Source organism: Oncorhynchus masou, unplaced genomic scaffold (assembly GCF_036934945.1).
Source record: "Oncorhynchus masou masou isolate Uvic2021 unplaced genomic scaffold, UVic_Omas_1.1 unplaced_scaffold_1908, whole genome shotgun sequence".
NCBI lineage: Eukaryota > Metazoa > Chordata > Actinopteri > Salmoniformes > Salmonidae > Oncorhynchus > Oncorhynchus masou.
Window position 1 is genome coordinate 66,852 of NW_027008406.1, and position 12,514 is coordinate 79,365.

The following is a 12,514-nucleotide window of genomic DNA, read 5'->3' on the forward strand; positions in this document are numbered from 1 at the left end:
TTGTCATGTAGACTAAAGGGGTGTATCTTGGCTATGAAATATATTTGTATCCTTTGTCTCGGGGCTCTCAACAAGGTTGTTTTGTTGACCAGCCATACAGAGCACTCACTAATAAAGATTCAGTTTAAGTATAACTCTGATTTGTGTGCTAAGTTTCTCTCCTCATTTGATAATACAGAAATTAACCCCCACACCCCAAAGAGCCCCAGAACAGCAACATAATTAGACCCATCCAAATCATGTGAAAAACAAAAAGATAATTATTTGACACATTGGAAAGAATTAACAAAAAAAGAGAGCAAACTAGAATACTTTTTGGCCCTAGACAGAGAGCACACTGTGGCAAAATACCTGACCATTTGTGACTGACCCAAACGGAAAGCTTTGACTATGTATAGATTCAGTTAGCATAGCCTTGCTATTGAGAAAGGCAGCCGTAGGCAGACCTGTCTCTTAAGAGAAGACAGGCTACTGAGCTGCCTTCCTAACATCCTGCCAAATGTATGACCAAATTAGAGACACATATTTCCCTCAGATTACACCGATCCACAAAGAATTAGTAAACAAATCCAATTTTGATAATCTATTGGGTGAAATATCACAGTGTGCCATCACAGCAGCAAGATCTGTGACCTGTTGCCACAAGAAAAGGTCAACCAGTGAAGAACAAACACCATTGTAAATACAACCTATTTATATGTTTATTTACTTTCCCTTTTGTACTTTGACTATTTGCACATCATTACAACACATGATATGACATTTGACATGTCTTTATTCTTTTGGAACTTCTGTGAGTGTAATGTTTACTATTCATTTGTGTTAAATTCACTTTTGTTTATTATCTACTTCACTTGCTTTGGCAATGTTAACATATGTTTCCCATGCCAATAAAGCCCTTAAGTTGAATTGAATTAAGGGAAAGAGAAAAGTCCAATGAACATGGTCCATTAGGGAGTGGACAGCAGGAGAACAGGTGTGAGATGGAGCATATGGCCTTTTTCCTTCTCATGTCTTTTTTTCTTAATTTGTTCTCCTTGTTTGGTCCACATTTAATGAAAGGGGTTGTTACAGTATATCTACAAAGAATGGTAGTTAGCTGATTTACTGAGTGTATGGTTGATAATGGTACTGTGAGTAGAGGCAGTGTTCTTCAACCACAGCGTGAGTAGGCTTTTGTTCCAGCCCAGCACTAGCAAACTCTCCTGATGCCTGCACACCCTGTGGGTTCCCCGGGACAAGGGTTGAAGAACATTGGTTCTATTGTAGTTCTCAATGGTTTGATCACTGGCTTTCCTGTTGCACTGTGGTTGAGTGTTGCTGACAGTAGTTGGAGGGGACAGAGGTCTTCACTCCTCTTCAGATTAATAATTTCCAACTCTTTTAGAAAAGCACAAAAAAAGAAAAGGATTAAGGAGGGTGGGAGAATGATGGATGGAAAAGAGGAGATGGAGGAGAGCGAGAGAGAAAGGAGAGTTTAAAGAGACAGGCAAGAGAGGAAGGGATGGGAGAGAAATGCAAGGGAGGGAGAGAAGTGAAGTGGAAAAAAGGAATGGGGGTACACTCTTAGAAAAAAAGGTGCTTTCTAGAACCTAAAAGGGTTATTTGGCTGTCACCATATGATAACCCTTTGAATCATTATTTTTAGTTGCAGGTTAAACCCCTTTCGGTTCATGGATCCCGAAGGTTGTACATAGAGCAAAACATGGTTATCCTATGGGGATAGCAAGATAATCCTCTTGGAACCCTTTTTCCTAAGAGTGTAGAAGAGAGACAAAGGGTAGAGAGAAAAATAGTGTGGGTGAGAGAAAGAGTGGAAGAGTGGGAGAGAGAGAGAATGAGTTACACACTGACAAACAGGTGTAGCAGGGAACCAACACAGTCAGCAATAAAATGCTTAATAAAAACACATTTTCAAAGCCTTACACAGACCTTGTCTATGGCCCAAATGTCACCATATTCCCTATTTAGTGCACTACTTAGGGCCCTGGTCAAACGTAGTGTACTAAATAAGGAATAGGGTGCCATTTGGGATGCAGGCATTTTTTACCATTGGCTTTCAAACTGAATTGGATTCCAGACGAGAAACATTACTATTCAAATGAGAAACGAGATCAAATTACTCACAAGAGCAGTGGCACAACACAACCTCTTTCATGATTGTAAGTGAATTCATGTTTTTGATTCCATTTAATTATAAATCGATTATGTCAAACAAAGTAAAGGTGGTGATTTAGTCATTCAGCCCGTTGCCCTGTGAACTCACCCGAGAGGAGGCAGGGACTATTTGCTCTCAGTGCTGAAGTCGTTGTCATGGAAACAGGAGAAGGCTGGAGATTGGGGTGCTACACTCGTCTAGTATAGGGCGGATAGAGGAAGATAAGAAATGTGTAAGAACAATAATACAGAATCTGGAGAGCAGCAGGTTGCAATATGCTACCTTTTTTGTTACTATACTCAATAACAAAAAAGGTGCTAGTTATTACCAAAAAAATGGTACTTCATTTTTTCCCTGCAGGGAAAATTCTGCCATTTTGAGTTCCATTTAGAACCACCATAAACAACCCTCTGGTTCCAGGTAGAACCAATGGCAGGTTCTACAGTTATACCCATAGGATACTTCAGATGTGCTAATGGAACACACTGTTAGGTACACACATGGTACTGGTCAGTACCTTTTAAGGGTAGTGACCAGTACTGACCAGCCCCCCAAAATTATTTAAAAAACATGTAAACCTTGTACATGTGGGCTACATAGATGAGGTAGTCATATTGCACACAGAGTCCATGCAACTTATTATGTGACTTGTTAAGCACATTTTTACTCCTGAACTTATTTAGACTTGCCATAGCAAAGGGGTTGAATACTTATTGACTCAAGACATTTCAGCTTTTCATTTTGTAGTAATTTGTAGAAATTTCAAAAAACATAATTCTACTTTGACAAATCTAATTTTATTCTATTTTAAATTCAGGCTGTAACAACAGAATGTGGAAAAAGTCAAGGGGCATGAATACTTTCTGAAGGCACCTAAATCTAAGTGTTAAATGCATGTTATTCATGGGGTGCCTTTGATACAACTATGAAACAGAAAGCATGTGTTGTAACAGCGTAACAGATTTTATTATGATTTTTTTTTACAAAAATACCCCAACCACCGCAGTCAGTAAGACGCATGGTCAAATGATGAAAACATCAGGAGCCTAAACATCATTATAAGTGCCAAGTGTGCTTGATAAATAGTGAAAATCAGCACAAAAACAATGGCATTATAATGATTATATATAGTTAATTGTCAGCCCGCAGTGGCATCGGTTGGAGGTTGTCCATATCACATAAATAATGAATGATGGTGAGTGAGCCCATAGCATTGTCACCGGCTTGTTTTACCCAAACAGTGCCTTCCCTTCCTCTCTCCTCTCTCACTGTTTCATTTGGTGGTGGTGTACACACCTGTCACGCTTACTGCCTCTCCCCCTCTCCAGCGCAAGATGTTGCCAGGCTACTAACCAGCGGCCCTGGCAACCATTACCACACACACCTGCATCCCATCATTACGCACACCTACTTTCCACCATTACGCACACCTGGACTTCATCATCACCTTGATTACCTTCTCCTTTTTTAGCCCTCAGTAGCCTCAGTCATCAGGTAGTATTGGTTTGTTTTGATTCACGGTCTCATGTTTTGTTCATCTGCGTTTATCATTATAAAACTCACCTACTGTACTTGCTTCCTGAATCCCGGCGTATATGTGACAGCACCTGTTTAGTGTGCACCATCCTGGCTTTTTTGCTATTAGGCCTCAGAGATATATGTTCAGGCTGAGGCTCAGAAGAACAATCAGAGATGTCATGATTCATTTCTTCCCCACCATCTGAGTTGTTTTCGTTCAATTTTGTATCAATGCTAATGCAACATGTGCATCCATTCGCCTTGGTATTCTTGCCATAATAAATTACGCACGGTTTCACTGTGTACTCCAAGTAGGCTAGAGTAGACTGACAAGGCTGCTTGGATTCGTGCATATTCAGAACCCCGGTACAACCTAGCAAATATCGTTAGAAAATATCCTCTGAGCAATTTTGGGCAACAGTGTCTTGGCTTCGTCAGCACCACAACGCTGTTCAGACAGCTCACCCGCATAGATGAAACTCAATCTCATTGAATTTGTCTCCTCAGATGAATTGTGTGTGTGTGTGCGTGCACGTACAGTTGAAGTTGGAAGTTTACATACACTTAGGTTGGAGTCATTAAAACTTGTTTTTCAACCACTCCACAAATTTCTTGTTAACAAACTATAGTTTTGGCAAGTCGGTTAGGAGATCTACTTTCTGAATGACAAAAGTAATTTTTCCAACAATTGTTTACAATTTCACTTAGAATTCACTGAAGGTACCATGTCGTTCATCTGTACAAACAAGCGTACTCAAGTATAAACACTATGGGACCACACAGCCATCAGACCGCTCAGGAAGGATAGATGAACGTACTTTGGTGCGAAAAGTGCAAATCAATCCCAGAACAACAGCAAAGAACCTTGTGAAAATTCTGGAGGAAATAGGTACAAAAAGTACCTATATCCACAGTAAAACGAGTCCTATATCGACATAACCTGAACGGCCGATCCGCAAGGAAGAAGACACTGTTCCAAAACCACCATAAAACAGGCAGACTACGGTTTGCAACTGCACATGGGGACAAAGATCGTACTTTTTGGAGAAACATACTATGCTCTGATGAAACAAAAATAGAACTGTTTGTCCATAATGACCATCGTTATGTTTGGAGGAAAAAGGCGAAGGATTGCAAGCCGAAGAACACCATCCCAACCGTGAAGCACGGGGGTGGCAGCATCATGTTGTGGGGGTGCTTTGCTGCAGGAGGGACTGGTGCACTTCACAAAATAGATGGCATCATGAGGGTGGAAATTATGTGGATATATTGAAGCAACATCTCAAGACATCAGTCAGGACGTCTCAAATGGGTATTCCAAATGAACAATGACCTCAAGCAGACTTCCAAAGTTGTGGCAAAACGGCATAAGGACAACAAAGTCAAGGTATTGGAGTGGCCATCAAAGCCCTGACCTCAATCCTATAGAAGATTTGTGGGCAGAACTGAAAAAGTGTGTATGAGCAAGGAGGCCTATAAACCTGACTCAGTTACACCAGCTTTGTCAAGAGAAATGGACCAAAATTCACCCAACTTATTGTGGAGAGCTTGTGGAAGGCTACACAAAACGTTTGACCCAAGTTAAATAATTTTAAAGGCAATGCTACCAAATACGAATTGAGTGTATATAATCTTCTGACCCACTGTGATGAAAGAAATAAAAACTGAAATAATTCTCTCTACTATTATTCTTACATTTCACATTCTTAGAATAAATTGGTAATCCTAACTGACCTAAGACAGAATTTTCACACAATTTTTTTAAATTGAAATTTCGGAATTGCGAAAAACTGAGTTTAAATGTATTTGGCTAAGGTGTTTGTAAACTTTCGACTTCAACTGTACGTGCGTTTATGTTGAAGGAGGGGTTTTCTGAGTCCTTGTGAAATATTTGAATACGTCTTCTGATTTTATTGACATGTGACTTCATCCAAAGAAAAGTGACTTGTGCTTCATTGGGATTCTGTTTTGTATTTGTCTCTTGAGGGCTTTTTGCACTAAACCAAGGCGAGCCAAACCATGCATTACTGAGCTGGCCTGGTTACGCCTCCAACATAGTTGCTAAAAAAGCACAATGTCAGCATGGTAGTGTGAAAATGTTATTAGATTCTTTCTTGCCTTTCAAATTGTGCTTGTAGAAAAATGTGCACATTTTGTGAAGTGGAGACAAAATAATCCTCAAAACAATCGCCTGAGCATGCAACTGATCTTGGAGAAGAGGCTTTTGGTCAAAATAAGAGATATGTTATGTGGCAGGTGTCATCTATCTGTTAGTCAGAGATGGAATAAGAGACACGTGTGTGGCCTTAGTGAAAATCTCTGTGTGAATCTTATTTTAGCTGAATGCTCGTCGATATTACGAGGGAGTTTCAAAAGTGTCTGCAGTGTCTGAATCTCTCCTGCAGTGATTCTAAAACGCTCAAGTCGTCACTTGTTTCAGCATTTCCTCACTATACCCATGTGTCACATGCCCATGTATTCCATGTCATGTTCCAGTTCCGCATTCATATGAGTAACACTGAGTAACTCATATGAATGAGTGACAGTCCCAGTACTCACCGTGCCAACCAAGGGGTAGAGAAAACCAGCACCCAAATTGGCATGGATGTCCCTGATGGGCAAGGTAAAGCCGGAGGGCACCCCTTTCCTCTCTGGGTCGTGGGACAGGGACAGGTGGGTCTTTGCCATGCATATGGGCAGGTTGCCCAAGCCCTGGGGGATAGATGGAGAGACGATGTGGTTAAGTTTCATTCACCCTGGTAAATGCATCACATTGGGAAGCTTTCATTGGCGTACAATGGCCAGTCCAGTGAAGTGTTAGCTAGGAATTCACCATTTGTTGTAGATGGCATTCATACAGAATCACAGCCTTTTTGCAGGGCAGGATATTTTTGGTTTATTTTGCAGTACCAGTCAAAAGTTTGGACACACCAACAAATATTTCTTTATTTTTACTCTTTTCTTCATTGTAGAATAATAGTGAAGACATCAAAACTACGAAATAACACATATGGAATCATGTAGTAACCCAAAAAGTGTTAAACAAATCAAAATATATTTTAGAGTCTTCAAAGTAGCCACCCTTTGCCATGATGTCAGCTTTGCACACTCTTGGCATTCTCTCAACCAGCTTCATGAGGTTATCACCTGGAAAGCATTTTAATTAACAGGTGTACGTTAAAAGTTAATTTGTGGAATTCCTTTCCTTCTTAAATGCATTTGAGCAGATCAGTTGGGTTAGGGGTGGTATACAGAAGGTAGCTCTATTTTGTAAAAGACCAAGATCAAGTGTCTTCAAGTGCAGTCACAAAAAACATCAAAAGCTGTGATGAAACTGGCTCCCATGAGGACCGCCACAGGAAAGGAAGACCCAAAGTTACCTCTGCTGCAGAGCATAAGTTCATTAGAGTTAACTACACCTCAGAATGCAGCCCAAATACAGTGGCAAGAAAAAGTATGTAAACCCTTTGGAATCACCTGGATTTCTAAGTCACAACAATAGACAAATTCAGTGTGCTTAAAATAAAACACAATTGATTGTATTTTTCCTGTCTATATTGAACACATAATTTAAACATTCACACTGTAGGTTGGAAAAAGCATGTGCACCCCTAGGCTAATGACTTCTCCAAAAGCTAATTGGAGTCAGGAGTCAACTAACCAGGAGTCGAATCAATGAGACGAGATTGGAGATATTGGTTAGAGCTGCCCTGCCCCCAAAAAACACAACATTTGAGCTTGCTATTCACAAGAAGCATTACCTGATGTGAACCATGCCTCGGACAAAAAGAGATCTCAGAGGACCTAAGATTCAGAATTGTTGCCTTGCATAAAGCTGGAAAGGGCTACAAAAGTTTCTCGAAAAGAAAGTCTGTGGTAAGACAGCATCTCTGTTGACAAGTTTACAATACATAAAACACTAAACAAGAATGGTGTTCATGGGTGGACACCACGAAAGAAGCCACTGCTGTCCAAAAAAACATTGCTGCTCGTCTGAAGTTCGCAAAAGAGCGCCTGGATGTTCCACAGCGCTTCTGGCAAAATATTCTGTGGACAGATTAAACTAAAGTTGAGTTGTTTCAAGGAACACACAGCACTATGTGTGGAGAGAAAAAGGCAAAGCACACCAACATCAAAACCTCATCACAATTGTAAAGTATGTTGGAGGGAGCATCATGGTTTGGGGCTGCTTTGCTTCCTCAGGGCCGTGACAGCTTGCTATCAACGGAAAAATTAATTCCCAAATTTATCAAGACATTTTGCAGGAGAATGTGAGGCTATCTGTCCGCCAATTGAAGCTCAACAGAAGTTGGGTGATGCAATAGGACAATGACCCAAAACACAGAAGTAAATCAACAACAAAATTGCTTCAACAGAAGAAAATATGCCTTCTGGAGTGACCCAGTCAGTCCTGACCTCAACCCGATTGAGATGCTGTGGCATGACCTCAAGAGAGCGGTTCACACCAGACATCCCAAGAATATTGCTGAACTGAAACAGTTTTGTAAAGAGGAATGATCCAAAATTCCTCCTGACTGTTGTGCAGGTCTGATCCGCAACTACAGAAAATGTTTGGTTGAGGTTATTGTTGCCAAAGAAGGGTCAACCTATTATTAAATCCAAGGGTTCACATACTTTTTTCAACCTGCACTGTGAATGTTTACACGGTGTGTTCAATAAAGACATGAACAATTATAATTGTTGTTTGTCGTTAGTTATTAGTTCAAGCAGACTGTGAGCGTCTATTATTTTGACTTAAATGAAGATCAGATCAAATTGTATGACCAATTTATGAAGAAATCCAGGTAAGTCTAAAGGGTTCACATACTTTTTCTTCCCAGTGTAAATTATTCACAGAGTTCAAGTAACAGACAGCTCAACATAAACTGTTCAGCAAAGACTGCGTGAATCAGGCCTTCCCATGGTTGAATTTCCGCAAAGAAACAACTACTAAAGGACACCAATAAGAAGAAGAGACTTGCTTGGGCCAAGAAACACTAGCAACATTAGACCGGTGGAAATCTGTCCTTTGAGACCAGATTTTAGATTTTTGGTTCCAACTGCCGTGTCCTTGTGAGACACAGAGTAAGTGAACGGATGATCTCCGCATGTGTGGTTCCCACCGTGAAGCATGGAGGAGGAGGTGTGATGGCATAGGGGTACTTTGCTGGTGACAATGTCAGTGATTTAATTAGAATTCAAGGCACATTTAATCAGCATGGCTACCACAGCTTTCTGCAGCAATTCCCCAAAACACACCTCCAGGCTTTGTAAGGGCCATTTGAACAAGGAAAGTCATGGTGCTGCGTCCGATGACCTGGCCTCTATGAACACCCAACCTCAACCCAATTAAGATTGTTTGGGATGAGTAGGACAGGAGAGGGAGTAGGCAATGAGTGCTCAGCATATGTGGGAACTCCTTCATGTTGGAAAATTATTCCTCATGAAGCTGGTTGAGAGAATGCCAAGAGTGTGCAAAGCTGTCTTCAAGGCAAAGGGTGGCTATTTGAGGTATGTAAAATCAAAAATATATCTAGATTTGTTTAACACTGTTTTGGTTCCTACATGATTCCATGTGTTATTTCATAGTTTGATGTCTTCACTATTATTCTACAATTTAAAAAATAGTAAAAATAAAGAAAAACCCTTGAATGAATAGGTGTGTCCAAACTTTTGACTGGTACTGTTGTTATTTTTAGGAAGGAATAAAGCACAAATGGAAGTAAAGGTTATGATGAAAATAGTTGGTGAAAAGAATTCTGGATTTTGAGTTTAATTTTCAGATTTTTTGGAATGAGTGTTTGTCTGGTTCAAGATATTGACGAAGTTTCCCCTTTCCACGGATCTAGGATAAGATTTCCTCAGACCAAGACCCTTAACCAATTGGGGGTTGCCTTAAAATATCTGACCCTGGACCAGCGGTTAGAGGCAAATTCTTCCAACTCTGTTGAGCTGTCTAACATAAAGGTTGTCCTGTTGCATGGTGTGTGGACTTACTTGTTTTGAGAACAGCGCCACCTTCTGTTGGGCCTGAGGAAGGAGCTCCACATCATCCGCTCCATACATTGACTTTGCAATTACTCTGATTTTGTCGTCAATGGGCATCTGAAAAATATACAGATTTTTTCAGTGAGTGTTGTCAACACATAGCTTGTAGCATGACGACACCAACAAGACACTGACTTTATTTGCAATGGGGTAACCAGCAGTACTGAACAATTAACACCTGAAGTAGAAAGCTTGTGGCGCATTCATTTTACAGTTTAAATTTAGTCAGTTCGAATAGGTTTTTATCCAGAAAGACAGTTGTGGTTAATGCCAATGCTATGTTATTTTCAACAAGGTCATCGTGTTCATCAGGGCATGCAGGGCAACAAAACTGTTTTAAAACATGTTGGAATACAATGGCAAGAAAAAGTATGTGAACCCTTTGGAATTACCTAAATTTGTACATAAATTGGTCATAAAATGTTATATGATCTTCATCTAAGTTTGCGTTCATTTTATTTTTTACAGGGACAGTACACATTAATCAACGTTTCAGTAAAAGTGCCGGTTTTAGCCAGCCGGCTAATTTTCAACCGCAGTCCCTGGGCAGGTTATAAGTCACAACCACAGACAAACACAATCTGCTTAAACTAATAACAGAAAAACAAACGTTTTCATGTCTTATTGAACACACCGTGTAAACATTCACAGTGCAGGGTGAAAATCCAAGAATGCGAACTCTTGGATTTACAGTTGGGATGAGGTTTTGATGTTGGTGTGCTGTGGAACCTCCGGGTGCCCTTTTGTGAACTTATCGTAGACTCATCAACAGAGATGTTAGCATGTTCCAGATATTTTTGTAAGTATTTAGCTGACACTCTAGGATTCTTCTTAACCTCATTGAGCATTCTGCACTGGGCTCTTGCAGTCATATTTGCAGGACGGCCACTCCTAGGGAGAGTAGCAACAGCGCTGAACAATTTGTCTTACCCTGTACTGATGAACATCAAGGCTTTTAGAGATACTTTTGTAACCCTTTCCAGCTTCATGCAGGTCAACAATTATTTATCTTATGTCTTCTGAGATCTCATTTGTTTGAGCCATGGTTCACACCAGGCAATGCTTCTTGTGAATAGCAAACTCACATTTTGTGAGTGTTTGTTATAGGGCAGAGCAGCTCTAACCCCTTCTAATGTTATGCTTTACCTTGGCCAGGTTGCAGTTGCAAATGAGAACTTGTTCTCAACAAGCCTACCTGGTTAAATAAAGGTGAAATATATATAAAAATAACCAGCATCTCCAATCATTGATTGTACTCCAGGTTAGCTGACTCCAATTAGCTTTTGGGGTTGTAGAACATGTTATATGAGATTGAAATTTTGAAATTGAAATTTTGCATAATAAAATTAGATACATTTTATGATGCTTCTATTCCAAGAAAAATTAAAAATTAAAACCTCCGGGAAATATGGCACTGTGCAACGTGACAGTCGGGAGACTAGCTCCTGAGTGGCGCAGTGGTCTAAGGCACTGCAGCTCAGTGCAAGAGGCATCACTACAGTCCCTGGTTCGGATCCAGGCTGTCTCAAATCTGACCATTATTGGGAGTCCCATAGTGCCTTAGACCACTGTGCCACTCAGGAGCCATAACCAATATGACCAATATATATTGTCCTGCTAATAGCCCATCCTAGAGACGTTGTTTGCAGAATTCACAACCAGTTACGCTTATGAAAAACAGGGTTATTAATAATAATGCTTATTCACCCTTCCACTTGTTAAAGGTTCCATTTTCTTATTTAAAAAAAAAAGTTTTATTTTACCTTTATTTTTACAGGGTTTTCCTCATTGAGTTAACATCTCTTTTCCAAGAGAGACCTGGTGCAATAGCAGCAGAGGGAACAACGTTTCAGACAAATTATATACACTAATATACACTAATACAACATTAAACAAAACTATAAACACAAACAGTACAACAAAAACATTTTACATTAAAAACATGAATGTTTTGATTAACAACAATGTATAACGTTTTTTGGATGAATTAGTATATTTGAGTTTAACATTAACCACAATATTTGTCTTTTCTGGTGGTTTAAACTGAAATTGCAACCAACTGGCTTGTTTAAAAAATAACAGTATTTTGGAAATTATTTCATTTACAAATAACCGAAAGTGAGCGAAAAAAGTCCATTCTTGAACATGGGGTGAGACATTTTTACTAATTTGTAAATAAAGTCAGTTTGTTATTTAGAATTATTTATTTCTGTTTTTAGAGAGACCCTCATGGGTCTCCCGGTCGGCACGGGTATTGAACCGTGATCTGTAGCAATGCCACTCGGGATGCCCCAGCCACAAAGTTTTTAATGCTGATCAATTGCCCTGCACAAAGTATCTATTGTCCTGCTAACAGCCCATAATGTCGCTGTACAACGTGACCGGTCGGAAGTAGGCTACAGTACTACAGTAAGAGCAAAATAATCCCCAAATTTCCACACCCTAATTGTAGTCAAACCAATAACCAAATGGAGATAAAAATCTCATTGATTCAATAAGACCAGTCCCCAATGCTTGTCTCAAAGCAGCGCTGTTTTGACCTCTGAATGCTGTCTTTGCCCCCTTCCACTTGCCTCTTCCATTAATTTTGAAAGCATATTTTCCAGTAAGCATAATAAGTGCTCTACTGTAACTCCCCGTTGTGTTGGTCTGGAGCAGTGACGCACCGTACTAAACCAAAAATTATCTCCAAGTCCCGCAGCATAATCTCCAAACATTTAGTTGAGCAACCACTGTAGATATATTTGACGTTGTATTATTTTCACTTTCACTTTCTTAGCAAGCGAATGC

At 40.0% G+C, this 12,514-nt stretch overlaps 1 pseudogene; it reads right to left on the minus strand.

Annotated features, from left to right (window-relative positions):
- Positions 1-683: 683 nt before the first annotated feature.
- LOC135532565 (C-1-tetrahydrofolate synthase, cytoplasmic-like) overlaps positions 684-12,514 on the minus strand; it is a 31,623-nt pseudogene continuing 19,792 nt past the window's right edge.